Source organism: Mastacembelus armatus, chromosome 12 (genome assembly GCF_900324485.2).
Source record: "Mastacembelus armatus chromosome 12, fMasArm1.2, whole genome shotgun sequence".
Classification (NCBI taxonomy): Eukaryota; Metazoa; Chordata; class Actinopteri; order Synbranchiformes; family Mastacembelidae; genus Mastacembelus; species Mastacembelus armatus.
Window position 1 is genome coordinate 16,164,534 of NC_046644.1, and position 16,903 is coordinate 16,181,436.

A 16,903-nucleotide genomic window follows, 5' to 3' on the forward strand; every position below is an offset into this window, starting at 1 on the left:
CCACCATTCTGTGAACACTCACATCATCTGAGCTCATATATATTGACTTATAAAGGTAGACTGTAGCACCTGCCAGCACTGGTGTGTGTCTGTGTAAGAGATCAGAGACGTGGGAGAACAGCGGCTGAATACGTTTGTCTTTGGCCTCCTGAAAGTGATTCAGAGCCTGGTGAAAAATGCCTCTGTTTGTCCCTGTCATCTCTGTACTGTTTTCCCAGCTGCACCACCGCCTCCTGTTTGGATTATTTTCAGCTGTGGATTTCACATGGGTCCTTGAGGCTTCCATGTCTGATTGCCCTAAAATTTCCGTTTTCTGACGTTCTTTGTTTTGAGGATACATAAGCCAGTTACCTTCACCATGTGTGCCTTTAAGTCTCTGCCGCTCATACTTTGTACAGCCCGACCATCTCCTGTACATGACCTGATTTCTCTTCTGTTTCTCTGGGGTTTCACTGGGGCTGATCTCACGTTTCATCTCTCGTAAAAACATGTAGGGTTAGCAGTACAGCAAACCTTTGCTAGACACAATCCCTGTGGATGCAGCCTGGCTGAGCATGTTGTGTTTTTATGAAAGTATAGGACGGATTCAATCTGGCTCAAAAACCCTGTGTGTTTTTCACATCTCAAGTCTTACTCTGATTGAATACTGACATCCACACATCAGTCACTACATGCAGCTTTCAAGAAATCAGATCAGGTAAGATAAGTTCCTTAACTATTTAACAATGGTGCTGGGATTAACGTGCAGTTAAAAGCCTGTGTGCCAGCTGATCCACCAAACAAAAAAGGGTCAAAATGAGCAAACAACTGATTTTGTGTTGTGTATAGAGCCAAGTAGCATCTACTCAAACATAAAAACAAAGAACTTTAAATAAAAATAAATGAAAGCTTTTATAAAATTTATTATACATTTATTAAACTAATACAACTGATTTTCCACTACTATTTAAAATAATGTAAAGATTAGAGACCCATCAATGTCATAAGGACTATTTAATGTTAAAATGTAAGTCCTTAAATTCCTGGCACACTAATCCTTACATTATGCACATCAATACTCATTTTCATGTTAATGAAACAGACTCTCTGAAAGGAGATAGTACTATGTTGTGGACACTGTTCACTTATTCAAAGGTAACTGTTTATATCAAACTCCACCTGCTACTATTAAAAAGGTGGTGCATGACAGTGTCAAATCTGCAGAGTTAAAAAAAAAAAAAAAAAAACTGCATTAATGTGTATGAATAACTTGGACCAGGCACCACCTTTCATGCAGAATGGAAGAGTCTCCAATTAGTGTCTGACACTGGCTGGTGCGTTTCCCATGGCCAGGCTTCTTTACACATGAGCACACAAAAACATATACTGTATATCCAATAGAGGTGCTGCTCCCAAGGAATTATAATGTAATGTAATAATGTAACTTACAAATGGGAACTGAATCCATATTATGATTAAATTAAATATATGTTATGATATTTTATGCCTTGAGTCAGCAGAGTGTAATCTCGCTCTCCTCCCTGTTAGCTGGTCAAGTTCCCGTCACTCATCTTGATGAGGTATCTACCTAAGGCGTCTAGCCTGAGGCTGAGCTAAAACAAATCTGTAAAGACACCCAGAGGTGCTGCCAGACATGAAGAAATGCTGGGCACAAGCCTACAGCACACCTCCCTTCAGAGCAAGCATAAATCCATGGAAAGTGTAGGTAAAGCAGGGTCTTCACCATGAATACCAATAACTTTCAGGTGATGAAAATCGATCTATCAATTGCAAAAAAGTTTATTTGTAAAAGGGAATATTGCTAAAAAAATTAGCAATGGCATAGTGCACCTACCAACACAAACGCAATAAAAATAAACAAGGACCCAGACTGTCACATACAGCACACTGTATACAGCCTAAATTTGTTTCTTCACATTGATCATTGTTAATGCAGAAGGGGACACATTCAACATGTTTGCTAGACCTCAGGGATACACATAATGTGCTACTGCGAGTACCACTTAATGCACAGAGTTTGTTTATTCTGAATTGCAAGAGCTATATTCAGGCTAAAATTGAACCCTACATAAACTACAAGGTTTATCAGGGTTCTAAACAACCATTATTTTTTTAATCAATAACCTGATACTCTCTACAACCATTTATGCTTATCAGGCTCATGTAAGGCTGTGCCGTGCAGCTGGGCTCAGTACTGGTGAATATTGGTGGCAAAGTGTGTAAAGCTGCTCTTCCACTTCCCTTTGCATTCGGCATAAAGCTGAGGCAGCACGGTTTTTGAAAAATGTTCCCGTCCTCGCCACAATTTCATCGTCCTGTGCCGCCTTTTGATTCCCCTCGCAATCGCTCATTTTTATGTTTCCATCGAGTGTGTGTCTGTGAGTGTGTTTTCCTTGTTTAGGCCCTACACACGTCAGCCACAAAACCCAGTTGCTGTAGCTTAATTGGGTGTTTGTGCAGAAAAGACACATTTATCAAAAATTATAGTTTATCACTGTTATCATGATAATGTTGTGAAATAATTATCTGGGTCATTTTATTCTCAGGCCATAAAGTCAAAACATTTTAATTTACACTTAACACATAAACGTGTCCCCAATGGGCAGATCACAAATCTGACTGCAATCCCTCTTGGTTTGCCCTTCTCCATGAAAATCAGGATAAGCTCCACTCCAGTTCAGAGGGTGGCGCTACACTAACACACCTAAAGCTATTTGATAACAGCAAAAATATCAGAAAATGCAGCACTTCAGCAGTTTAGTAACATCAGTAGCAGTTTAGCCAGCTTTAATTAACTCATACCTCTCTACAATCTGACACAAACACTTGGATGAATTGTATTTATGGATTAAAAGCAAGTTTTATCATCTTCCGTCGCTCTCACTCTTACAGCTCTGTGCCCATAGACACAAACACTCTCCAACACACTCAGATCATTTAGTGGGTAAACTAATTAGGAATCAGATGCTACAAAAGCCCAATGAGCCTTCTCTGTGCCGCATGAAATTCCTAGAGCCATTTTTAAATTTCTGTCACTGTATGGTGTGAAAAACTTAATTTCTTTGTAATTATCACAGACAACACAGCCTATTTCCAGAGATCACTTCCTGTTACAGTTGTACTTGCTACAAGTTGAGCTTATGCCTGCGTCTTGAGGCGGATGTGCTTAAATCTTTTTAACATTTTGCCAGCATTTTCAATAAATCCTTTTGCACCTGGACCATATTGAAGCACAGTACATGCACCTCTTATCCAGTACAGCTGCTGCAGCTACCAACAGAAAAACAAAATAAAAGTCCGAACCAGCCTAATTGTATCATGCCTAATTAACTGCCATGATGTTTTTATTGTGAATACCAATGACAGAACCTCTCACCCCTCACTGGTCCAGAGGTGAGAATGCAGCTGAGTGTCCACAACGGGCAGTCACTTTGGATGTGTGATGACAAATACCACTAAATCATCTATCTTTGTGTCACTTTGCATTACAACAACAACAAGTGGGAGCTGACTAAAGCAAGAGAGACAATCTGGATGAGTGACTGTGTAGCCTGTGTGTTTAACATTACAGGTTACTTATCTTAAACAGGTCAATTCAGACTTGATTTAGAGATAAATGCAGTTTGGTTCCTTACAGAGACTTGCAGGTGCAGATTTGCAAAACTGGGACCATGCAGGACTCTGTGCTACACATGAAGGTACAGATGATGTTTGCACAACAAATGCCTTTAAGAGGATATGTGTTTGCAAAGTTTGCAGGTGAGACATGCTTACGATTGGCCTTTGTCTGCCTTTGCCTTCTTTCTTACCACGACATTCACTTCACATGTATCAATGTGTCATATTTCAAACATGCTGGCATATGTCTTAGAAATGGCTGCCACTGCACAGTATATAACCCTCGAAACGCGTGAGCTTCAGTCCAAAAATGAAATCTCTGTCAATTCTCTAAGCTGTCAGGCTCAGTGTACCAGTGTGGCTGACATCAGAGCACCAAATGCCAGTTGTAAAATGCCTGCTGCCCTCTTTGCTGCTCCTGCAGAGGCACAGCAGCGTGGAGATGTGAGACCAGATGCCAGGGGCCTGAAACTCATGAATGTGACTTCTAGTAATGTTTAAATATCTGTTGGTAGAAACTTCTGATGATTTCCATGGAATTTTCTGTGATAGTGTCTCAAATATCTTCTAAAAGCTGTAAGAGACAAAGTCGTGTGCCATTTTTTCTTTTTCTTCCTCACTGGTTTGGTAAATTCTGCAGTGCTTTTAGGGATGTCAGCACACTTTCAGATGTAAATTAAGTCTGTTTACAAGTAGTACCTCTGATATGTCTGTACAGATATGAACAGCAATATACGCACCGCTGAATGATTTTTTGGGGGGGTCTTAGTTAAATTCCCAGCAGCAATTTTTTCCTGTCATTTGACAGGACTCACAACAGACTGTGGAGCGGCTGGTCTGATTAAAATTTTAGCAAATGAGAGGAGAGTTTCGGGCACAGAATGGAGCTGCAGATTAGTGTCAAACTGTAAGCGTACATGGAGATCATCACTGATGAGCACCCTGTGCTTCCAATACGCACATTTACTGAAACAATGATGTCGCTGCTGCTGAAAAGCATAATCTCATATTTGCAAATATTTCATGAGGTTTCAAAACTACTCAGATTTATCAAAATACTGTCCACACTCAGAATCTTAGCATCATATGATCAGTGTGCAGTTGTTGGTGGATTTCTGCCAATACTCTGAATTGCTTTTTGGATCATCTCCACAACCACCAGAACTAAATGCAGGTTTATTCATGTAAAGAGAAAAAAAAAAGTGACACATTTTCAAATTCCAGTCTGTAGATCTGTTCCACTGTGCTGTAACACTACAACAGACTCACTAAGTAAAATGCAGGGTGGCTTCTAGACAACAGACCATCCATGGTCCATACCAGAAACATTATAACATTATAAATTATAACGCAGCTCAGCCAGAAAGCAAAACAAGAACTGCCACAGCTTCAGCCCAGCAACAAACAGATCACAATCAGCAGATTACTGAACGACCAAGGAAATGACTGAACAGCATCAACAACACAGCAACTTCAACGTCGAGGCCCAGCGCATGATATGACCTCAAACAGTTCAACACGCAGCCACACAGCAAACAAAGCAGAAAGAAGAAACTGTATGTGACTCACCCTGTTTGAAAGTCCACTGTCCTTTCTTTCATGGAGTTGACCTGGTCCATGTACAGAGTCAATAGTATCCCACTTGTTGCTGCTTTGTTTGTTGTCCGTCCAGGACTGACCTTTGTTTTATTCACCTTACGCTGCACATCTTCCTGTGACAGAGTGGCTTTGTCTTTATTTGCTGTTTGTTTTAACATTTGTTTTGTAATCAAAGGTGACCTGCACCTGGCGGACACTTCCCGTCGCGCCTCGACTTAAACTGCTCAACGCCAACTTCAACCGTATTGTGGGCACTGACGTCCGCTATTACCCAGGGGGCGCTGTTTCAAAAGCGACGAAGAGCAACGACGAAATGTTAAATAGCCGACACAGAGTCAGGCCAGTCAAAGGTAAGATAATCAGACCCTATTACAGTGTTGACCAACCAATGGAAACATCTTAAATAAAACTGATCAATGCGAAAAATGTTATTCAACTAAGTGTTTGACCAAAAATCTACTAAAATCATAGGCTATAATATGTAGTCAACATGTGGCCCTGTGATGGACTGGGGACCTGTCCAGGGTGTCCCCCTGCCTTCCACCCAAAGAGAGCTGGGATAAGCTCCAGCAGATCCCTGTGACCCTGGTTACAGATTGAGCTGGTATAGATGATGGATGGATGGATGTAGTCAACAATAATTAGACTAAATCAGCACGAATGTATCATGTTTGAATGAAATGCCTACAGTAAGTCATTGTTTGTGTTACTTACGTGTGTGTGTGTGTGTGTGTGTGTGTCTTTTTTAATAGACACCAGACAACCCATTTATTTTAAAAATAATGTACCCAAAATAAAGAAGGTTACTGTGAACTGTTATGCTGAAATGCTTTGATTACAGTCACAAACCTCTTCTGAAACAAAACACTTTAAATGTTATCACCAAAAAAATGAGTGTGAGAGAGACTGAAATGACGTTACAGAGACGCACACATGGTGGAAGCTTACATTTTTCCTCCACATAAAAAAATAGTATATAAAGCCTGTGTAAGTACATTTTCTGTGGAGAACACTTTTGTGGAAAGCTATAACCACAAGCCTGAAACATTTCTGCATTGATAATTGAGCTAAAAATGTGCTTTCTGTGAAAAATGGTAGCTCCTCAGAAATGGGTATTAATACATATTTTGGGCCATGGACTTATTCTCTTTGTGATCTTTCAGAGAATACATCAGTCTGGACAGTTTCAATGTCTATAGCAGCTGGTTAGCACAGGACTGGCTTCAAAATACAGATTAATGATGGCAGTCATAAACAAAATTAATTAAGATTTTTGTTTTTTCCTCCATGATAATCTATTTTTTGGACTAAAAGTTAACCTAGACCCTCCAGAACCACCCCAGAGGATCAGAGAGATCAATATGTAGGACCAGTAATAGTAACTAGTTACACTTTTAGTAGGTAACCTATTGATTGTGTGTTTGAACTGATGTTTGTCCTGCCACTTTAAACTGCATCATGCTGAAAGGATTTCATTGACTGGAGGCTCAGACTCCCAGTTAAGATATTGTTAAAGCGCCTCTTCATTAGTCTCAAGGGGCTTAGACATCGAACAGTTCTCTCAGAAACAAGTGGCTGCAAACCAGACACAGTGAGCAGGATAAAAAGTTGAGCATGTTTGCAGTGTTTTTTGTTTTAACTGAAAGGCCTCTAGTTATTAGTTATGTGCTTATACAGTAAACTGTTCAATCTGCTCAAGGGGTTCCTGAAAGAAGTGTCTGTATTCTTACAGCTTTTTATTGCTCTGGTGCTGGTGTAAGGAAATGGACGTGCAAATGTGCATACAAAAAAAGATATCACACTAAAGATATTTAGTCTTGCTCATTTTACAGGTCATATATAATTATATGTAATATAATTTATATAAGATTATCAAAGAAATACTGACTTTTCAGTTACTAGAATTGCAGTAAAGCAATCCTGCTCTTTGGCACATTGATTACACATGAGGATAGGTCAAATCTATGAGTCAGTGTGAATTATTGTTAAGATACATATGTGGACCAAAACTAAACAATGTGTAGACTATAAGAGGCTGTGTGAGACTCTACAGTGTGATCTAGTGACAAGATAAATCCTGCAAATTACATGTATAAATATTAGTGTTTGTGTGGAAAGTGACATGCATATTTTTGCATACTCATCACTGATGCATCTGTCCTGTCGTTTGGAAATGAAATGCCAAAACCACAGGTGACACAGGTGCATTCATCTGCAGTTTGGACACTTTTATTTGTATGAAGAAACTTCAGCCCCTAAGGACACCAGGGACCAGACCTCACAGTCAAAGAAAACAGCAGAGTCCACGTTCGTCCAGATGGCTTTGTCTAAACAGATTTGGGTGTAACGAGTCACCGAAAGAAGGCACTTTGTTCAAGAACAGGACAAAAATTTGATAGAAGAAAAGCTTAGAAGCAAGTATTTTGTCCTTTGTATGAAATCTGCCAAATACATGGGACCATACAAACAAGAATCTGGATAAACAAGGAGAGTTATTCATTTGAAGCTGCAGGAGGGAATTCAGAAGCCCACTTATCTGATTTCAGCCTGTCCAACTGAGCTGATTAAAAATGAGATCTGAAAGAAGCACACCACTCAGCAATATGGAGGTCAAGAGAAATTGGAGCAAAAAATAGACAATAATAAAAATTGGACACAAAAGAACATTTGGCAACTACAGGCAAGAAAGGAAGGAAGCTGGGTTCATCAAAGTCAAGGTACAGACATTTAAGAGATGTGACATTCGGTACCTGACGTTCAAGTCACCTGCAGAGGTTTGCTTAGAAGACGGCACAGCTCAGTCTCAGCATCCTTTTCAAAAGACACTGACAGAAGCCATCAAGACACAGACGCCTTTACTGGGAAGAAACAAAAAGCCAGTAAAAGGACTTCACATAAAACAATACTAGAAACTGAATGTTACATTATTTTAGCATCAATGACATTGGCATCCTAATAACATCAGCAACATTTACATCAATACATTTACCAGTAAGCTCACTAGTAAGAGGATTGTGCAGCATCACCACTACATATCATGATTAAATGGCCTGTAGTGACTCAGTGGGTTTGGTGCTGTCCCCCTAATTTTCCTGTTGTTTAGGTACAAAGGTCCTATATTTAGCAGCTCTACAGTACACTCAGTTTCTCCCACAAAAGATGAAACTGTAATAGCTTGAAATTCTTTCTTTTTTTTAGATACTGAAAATCCTACCCAGGTTGTTCCGTTGTTGCACAGCCTGTGAGGAAGTAGATTTCCACCTCTTTTATGTCACTGTCATCCCATTCTTGCCGTTTTCTTCATGGATGGCGGAGCACCGTGTCAGCTCCTGCCACACATCTGAACTTTCAAGCGAAGGCTTCAGTTATGTATCAGTTATGTTCTGTACACTGGAGGAAAAAAGAAACAAGCACAACACACGGCAGTTGTTCTGTTCCTCTTCCTGAAGTTGTCGACTGTGTCTTGTCATTCAAATTAGAGATTAAAAGTCATCAAGTTCCCTAAAAATACAGCATTAGAGTCCACACATATGTGCAGGTGCTACATTGAAAGTAGGTCATAGGTCGCTCATTAACTTATCCAATCCAGTCCATCCAATAATTGTCCAAGCATCTCACTCAAAACCACAAATTGGCTTTTATCTTCAGGGGACTATAGATCATTATTGCCAATACAATGCATTGCCATATAATGTGCTAATGAGTTAACTTCAATAGTCCTCACTTTTATTTACAGATACTAATTTTTATATTTGGCTCTGAGGAGCTCACCATCATTATCCTCCTCAACCACCAAGACTTAAGATGTCTAAAGGCTGTCAGGACAGGGAACAGCAGGGGCTTTAAAATTTCTGATTGATTCAAGAACTTTTCAATGTTGCTAAAGACATGCAAGGCCTTGGGGAGATCTGCTTTAAGCCTCTTTTAGATGTAACGTCAAGCTTTAATGAGATCTGCCAAAAGCACTTTATCACAAGAAAGAGATAGAGGTGAAGTCAATAAGGTCAATTTGGAAAGAGCAAGAAAGTGAGACTGCTCATTCTCCTTGCAGACTCAAGAACAGAAACTCAGAAGTGACACCACACTGTGCAATTATTTGTTCACAAAAAGGTAATGGCATTTTTGCATTTTGCATTTTGCAAAAAACAAGAATACAAAAGTCTGTCACTTGTTCAAAAGAAAAAAGAAAAAGACTATTTAGTTATGAGAAGTCTGCCAGATACCCAAAGAGTTTTATCAGTGAAATCTGTACAGAGGAGGTCCTGACGGAGTGTGTCTGAAGCGGAAGCGGAGAATAACAGTGTTTCTTGTGTAACATGTGTGTTCTACCAGCAGGCAGCCTCTGGGGTGCCTAAGTGTACCATCTGTGACCAGGTCTGCCATGGCATCACACCCTGTACCGCTGCCACTGATGATGAGGACATGTTGGAGCGCATAACTTCTGCTTTCACTGCCAGAGAACAGCAGAAAGTAGCCAACAGGAAGCAGCATCATTTGTTTTTCTGTCTTTACGCGAGAAACAGAAATAACAAGAATAAGACAGAGCTAGGCTAGACTATCTGCTTCTACCTTACAGGCCACAGACCTGCCAAGTCTCCTCATCTTAACCTTAATGCCCAAGTCTGAGAAAGGTGCCATAACAAGTAATTCAGTACATCACTACATGCAGCAAAAAAGCTAAATATTGATTTAATTACATCAGTTTACTGAACTGTGCTTTTAAGTGAAATGAAGGTGAATTTGCAAAGTTGAATGAAGTGCACCACATCTTGTAAATATCTCATTTCTTGGTGCAGTTTTGTTGAGTCTGCCATCAGACCAGGGTATTAATGAGGCAGTGCCAGGAGGGTCCCAGAAGACATGGAGCTAAACCTGCCAAATACCATTAGATCTGCAATGCAGTCTGCAAAATGTAAGACGTATTAATGCTATCATAATTCATGATATTAATAAGTAGATTAAATAGTTTTAAAAAAAAGCACAAAAAATAAAAAAGAGGGATAATTACTTTAAGACTGGGTTCATTAGATGCAGTGACTGAACTAATGAGCACAGGTGTAACCGATAACATTAAGAACAGGGCCCTGATATTGTGCACGTTGGCTCACTGGCCCACTTAAATGGAACAGAACAACCATCAGGGTTGTTGATTACACCTGTGCTTCTCTTAATATGGCACGTCAAACTGCTAGGCTGTTACACTTCCTGGTTTTCAGCAGTTCAGAATAGCTTTTTCCACTGTGTTTGGATATATAGTCATTACGACAACTTGGTTTCTAAGCTTCCCAAAGACATCTGAAGCTTGTTTGATTTAGATTTAGATGTAGGTTTTGTGTTTAAAAAAAAAAAAGTCTTTTCTCTCTCTCTCTCTCACACACACACACACACGTGCGCGCACGCACAGACCATCTACCCACCTGGAACTAAGAGACTGATGCACCAGGACTGTGGAAATAACAATGCTACTAAATTATTTGCAACAGACCTTTCATACAGTGAACTAATTGACTTGCCGAACACATCAGTGGTAATGGTTGCATTTAATTTAGATGTGCCAGTTCAATAAATGAGTCTTGTTATAGCAGATGTTTTGATGAGAGTATGATGATGAAATGCTGCCTCAATTACTGTCTGGTAATTATTAAGTGCTACCCTACTGCTGGCCAAAGGGGCACACCCTGTGGGGTTGAAGAACATAATGAGCATCAGGAATGATCCAAAATGAAAAAAACAAAAATGTTGCAGTAGCGAAGGCTGTTAGTATGAGCAAATATTCATGATGCTGTCAGAAAGCTCAGGAAATCAGAAAAGCACGTGGACTAAGCTCCCCGCAGCTTACAAATGGACCACTGCTGTCCATCACTGCACGCTTGGTGACACGTTCCATCAGTTTAACACAAATCATGACAAGGTGCTCCTCAGGAATAACTTACTGCTTAACTCAGTGCAGCCTTTGGAAGTACTGCGTCAAATGACAGAAAACTTCATAAAACTGTGTCCCACAACAGTCACAACACCTTTGTGCAATGCATGAGAAACACACCTTACCTGTATTGTGTGTTTACTCTATATCCTTCATTTTATTTCGCTAAGTCAAAAAACTATTTTCTAGAAATGTGATGTGGTTTACCACTTCTCCTACCGCAAATCAAGTGGCAAGCAACAATGGACCTTGGTCAAGGAGGAGACCAAGATCCAAAGACCTGTCTAATTGAACTGCAACACTCATTGAATGCAAGAAGAGATTTTTCTAGAAAGACACCAGTCAATGATGCACTTCACAAATTTGCACTGTGTGGGAGAGTGGCCAGATGGCAGTTGACAGCAGCCTGGAGTTTGCAAAAAAAGCAGGGAAAGATTCTAAGTGCATGATGCAAAAGACTGGTCTGATTAAATGAACACTGAAAACTTCAGCCATAATGCAAACAGATATTTTTAGAATAGCATTAGAGTGGCAGCATGCTGTTGCATAGTAGGGACATGTGAAACTGCAAGGCTGTCAGAAACAGCAAACTAAGCCATAATGACCACTTCTTTACAAAAAGCTGCCTCAGAGGACCACAGAGTTCTGCTCTGACAGGAAAATGATGGCATGCATGTAGACAAATCAATAAACAAAATTAATACAGACTAATATTTTATATCAGATGAGTCCTGAGGGAAATATCTGTCTATTTAGCTGCTAAAAGCTCCACTGTGTTCATTAGCTGTTTGTCTGGCTGCTGTGTGCTAACAGCTACTATCTGCAGAAGTCATTTTATCAGATCCTGCTGTGTCCACAAATGAGAAAGGTGAGACTATAAAACTGAAACAGTGAGCTGAAAGACACTAGAGTTCAGCTGAACTCAAGAGTCGGTTGATAAATTCATACAAAACAAGCAAAACCTGTCATGTTAGACTTGAACTCCAGATATTACTCCTATAAATCAGGAAGAAAAACACTTCTCTTACAACCAGTAGACATGTACGACGGGTTTTGAGTTACATACAGATACTGCTTGTTCTGGGAACCACTGCCTTAAACGTCTAATTCGACCCCGCTTTCTTGTTGCCACAGGATATGTGGGTTATGTGGGTTATGTGATCTGCCTGTCTCTGCTTCTGCCTGTCTATTAATTTGTGTTTCACATTCATAATCTGAAAAGAAAGGTTGTTTGATTTTGCAAAAGCACAGTGTTTTATTTGATCAGACCATTAGCCATTTTTGTTCCCATCTTACCTCATCAGAGCACATAAAGGCTTTAAAACCCACTGAATACGCATCTGTCTTAACTTCTCTTACCTGCAAGTATTATTTCCAAGATTTTAGCCAAAAAACAATTTATGTCATAATCACTTTTGCATTAACCAAACCTGACAGGACCAGTACAATTGTTAGAAAATATAGGGGGAAACGTCAATGTCCTTGTTAGGACAGAGCAGAAGCACAAACATGTGACAACACACAGGAATATTAAGGAGGATCACAAATTGCCCCTTCAGACTGTGAGGATTAGGAAGATGAGGGACGTTGCTCCTGGCTGCTGGTGCCCTGCTGGTACCTTGATAGACAACAAGCAGTACTTTTTAGCAGAGTTTAGTTAGTCAACATGGGAAAAACATACAAGCAACAGGCACAAAAACAGCTAAATATAGATTTCACATGCTAACAAGAGAAAAATATTTGAAATGAGAACAAGAAAACAGAAAACAGTCATGTTCGCAGATCTCTGAGGCTGTACTTGCACAGGTGCTCTGGGCTGAATCAGTATATTAACAAGCTCAGAATGACCCTGGTAATATGTTAATGTTTGCTATTTTAGTTTAGCATATTAGCATGTTGACATTTTCTAATAAGCACTAAACACAGCAAAGTACAGCTGAGGCTGATGGAAATCTTTAGGTATGAAGATAGTTAGTCATAAACCAAAGTGTTAGACAAACTCAAATTCTGCCCAGAGTTTGAGGAAAAGTCAAGGAGTCACCAAAGTTATTACAACTTATCCTTAAGGGAATACAAATGTCTGTATAAGATTTCACAATGTCCATCATATGAATGTGGAGGAAAAGTCAGTGGATCTTTAAAATCATTAGATTTCATCCTCTGTAGAACATAAATATCTGGCAATCCATCCAATAGTTGTGAGATATTTTAGACAGGAACAAATGATGATGGACCGACCCACTGACTGACAGACATTGCCAAGCACAGCCACACAGTATCTGCCTAAATAATATCTGCATGTGTGGTTTTTTTGTGTGTGTGGGAGTGTTCAGGCAGATTTGCTCATCAGAAAGGTCTTAAGTCTGTCTTTATTTCTTGTAGAATTTAGATTATTTCGCACTGTGAGTATAATAATTCCACTAATATGATCCTTGACCTGATAGGAAACTGAGAAAGGATAACTAGTGAATGAATATGAATATGACCAGATGATGCAAAAGGTAAATACACAAGGAAAACCACAGACAAAGGAGTCAAGCCTGACACAGTTTTATGAATATGCACCAGCATCTTTCATTATACTATTAATAGCAGTTACTACAGTATATCTCATGCTTTCAACTTAATTCAGTCCAGTCTCTTCATGTATTAATGCATGTATCAAATCATTTATAGGTTTATGGTATTTATTTAACATCATCATATATGTTCATTAAGGTTCAAACTCTACTATTAAAGTATGTGATATTTTATTTTAGTTTTAGACTATTTCCCTGTGACCTTAAGGAAACAGGTATTGGTAATGGATGGATGGATTCTTTGTTGTCTGGCTCAACATATTTCTACCCCGTAGTGGAAGTAAGTAGTAGGTTCTTTGCATTAAACTGGTCATCACCTCAAGCAGGTACTGGCTGCTAAATGGGTGCAGGGCAGCTGAGACGGCAGTAGACAAAAGGCCTGGTTGTGAAATGGAAAGGCATACATCTAGAGCGGAGAGGGAAAGCTGAGGGATGGTGAAGAAATAAAAGGTTAGGTGGTGAAAGAAAGTGATGGCCTGGGGTGCAGGGGGGGCAAGTGTGTGATGGAAGCAAACAGCTGAAAAGAATTGTAAAAAGAGAGACAGAGCGAGGACAAGGTGGCAGAAACCTGAAAAAGTGCCTTGAATGAAGGGCAGAAAAAAGGGTTTGCAGTACAGTCATAAGTCATAATGCAGCATGAAGTCCAGAGCCTCTAAAACATATACACTTTCAGAAAACTGCTCGTGTTTCAGATACAGCAGGTGTTTGTGTACTTCAGGTTGATATTTTAATTGTCAGTCGAACATGCTGCTCCCTTGGTTTTACAAGTCTTTAGAGCAACTTGCAGCTGTTTAGCTGTTCAATTTACAACTTTACTGTTCTGGTTCACTCTCACCAGTCTTGTTTTCACCAAACATGAAACTGCAGTGTACACTACCTGCTCAACACTGAACGACACTCAGACACAGTCAGTCATTAGCTGATGGACTAACAGCTGGAGTCTGACTGTCCTCAGAGCTAAAAGTAAATACTAGCCTTAGAGTCACCACTTGGCCAGAAGCACAACTCAGAATGATCACTACTGTTACTCTGTTCTGCTGAATGTGGAAAACAGCAATTGTTTGGTAGAAACACGGCCAAAAAAATCAGTTTCTGCAAGTGTCACAGCTGAGGTGAAGAGGGCTGCAGGGCACCAAAGAGGTTCACCTTTTTGCCTCAACCATAGCGCAGTGAAGATTTCACCTCCATCTGCAACTGGTCTTTCCTTGGTCTTAAGTCTGATGTGCTCCTATTGTACATTAACTTGTGGCAATTAGATCCACTCTGAAGCTGTATGAGACAAGAAGCAGGGATTTCACAAACAGGTGTACAGAAGCAGATGTTGTGGGTCATGTGTACTATAATGGATATAAACAGTGCCAGGCGATGGCTCGAGAACTGTATCAACACTGTGTTGTTTTTTTTTTTTTTTCTTGCTTTACCCTCTGCAAGATTAAAATTAGTGCAACATAAGCTCTAAGTTGTGTAAAAATAGAACCATATTCACCAGCTGGCCCAGGATCAGGACCTGACAGAGACGCTCTCTACTGTTTCCCTCACTGTTCTCTTAGTGTCTAAATAAAGACAAATTCTGGAGGTGAGAGGACAGAACTAAGAAAAAAAAAAATCTCAGCGATCAAAGCTTTGATACAACGTGTAGTTTTAGAAGAAGTCTACCAGAACTTTGCCTGATGTAGAATCGAACTATTAATAGATTATAACAAATTGTAATGGAGGTATTTTGTTTAGGACCTAATGCTGGTCTAAGAAACCAGACTCTGATGTCAAAGGCCAGCAAAAATACTGTGTGGCTCTAACTAGGTGGTATTAAACAACAGAATTACCACAGAAACACAAACTAAAATGTAATCTGAATTTCACTTCCAGAATTCTTGTCCTTTAAAGAGCAGTTTCGTCCTTGAACCAGCCCCATGATACAGGAGAGCTTCTACCTTCCATGAAACAGATCAGGACAGTGTATTTTGCCCCCAAGTGGAGAAACAGTGGAAAAACAAAGACAAGGGTGAAGTGCAGACATCAAAAACATTCAACAAACATTTTTTTTTCCAGTGGTCAGTAAAGAATTTTTTTTTTCTGTTTTTGATGCAGATCAGTTCATGTGTTTTGAAGATGAAATTTCATTTTTTTTATCACTGTAGTGCAGGGACATACCTGTTTTGATCAAAATATAGACTGTGTTAAAACCTGAGTAAATATCTTACTGGAGTAGCTGATGTTTTTTACTTGTTTTTAAAAAAAATAAGGACTTCAAGGAGTAACATTTCTTTATAAATCAGAGATTTTGCATTGTTGGAGACTGCACAGCTTCAATAGAATCTGCTTTGTTGTTGCTGAAAAGTAATATGAACTCCTCCAACATGGTGATTTAGATTACACTGGGGACATGATAGGGATGCATTCAACACATGATATATGAAATGTAAATGTTTACAGGTCCCACTTGCCAAAGTGTGAATGCTATGTGTGGCATGCAGCACAAAAAATAGCTGCCATGGTTGTTCAGCTTATTTAAAATTGTGCTCACACACAAAAGAAGAATCAGACTAAGCAGCTATGGTTGTTCAGGTCAAACAAGCAGAAATTCATAATGACATTTCTCTGGAGCCTTTCTAATAGACAGAAATACAGCTGACACCTAAAACTATGCATGTCACACAGGATTTAATGAAATTCCAAGCTGACTTCATCACTGCAAATTTCGATGTGTGACACACCATGTGAGGGATAATTTAACTAAATGTGTTTGTTTGGCATAATAAGATGCCAACTCTTTAAAGCCCTAAATCCAGAAATCACTTTAAATGATTGAAAATTAATGTAAGAAATTAAGTACAAATACTATCATGCCTTTGACACATTTGCAACTCATGGTAAATATTCTATTTATAGTTCATTTGACCTCTAATCATAGAGCAAAAGTCTTTGGTTTAATATATTTTAGTGGCTTTTCTCAGTTAAACTCAGGTGCACAGAAGTGTTTTATTTTTCTGTTGTTCTTGTTTTATGTTCAACATCATCCTGTGTAGTGTCACAGTGTTACTGCTGCCTGCATCTTCTGAATATGTTGAATACAGCAGGAATCTGATCATAGTTTTACTTCAAAAGTACAACTTCGAGCCATCTGGGGTCCACAAAAGGTGATTTTACTTTCTTAATTACATATATAGAATTTTAAGCAATTTAG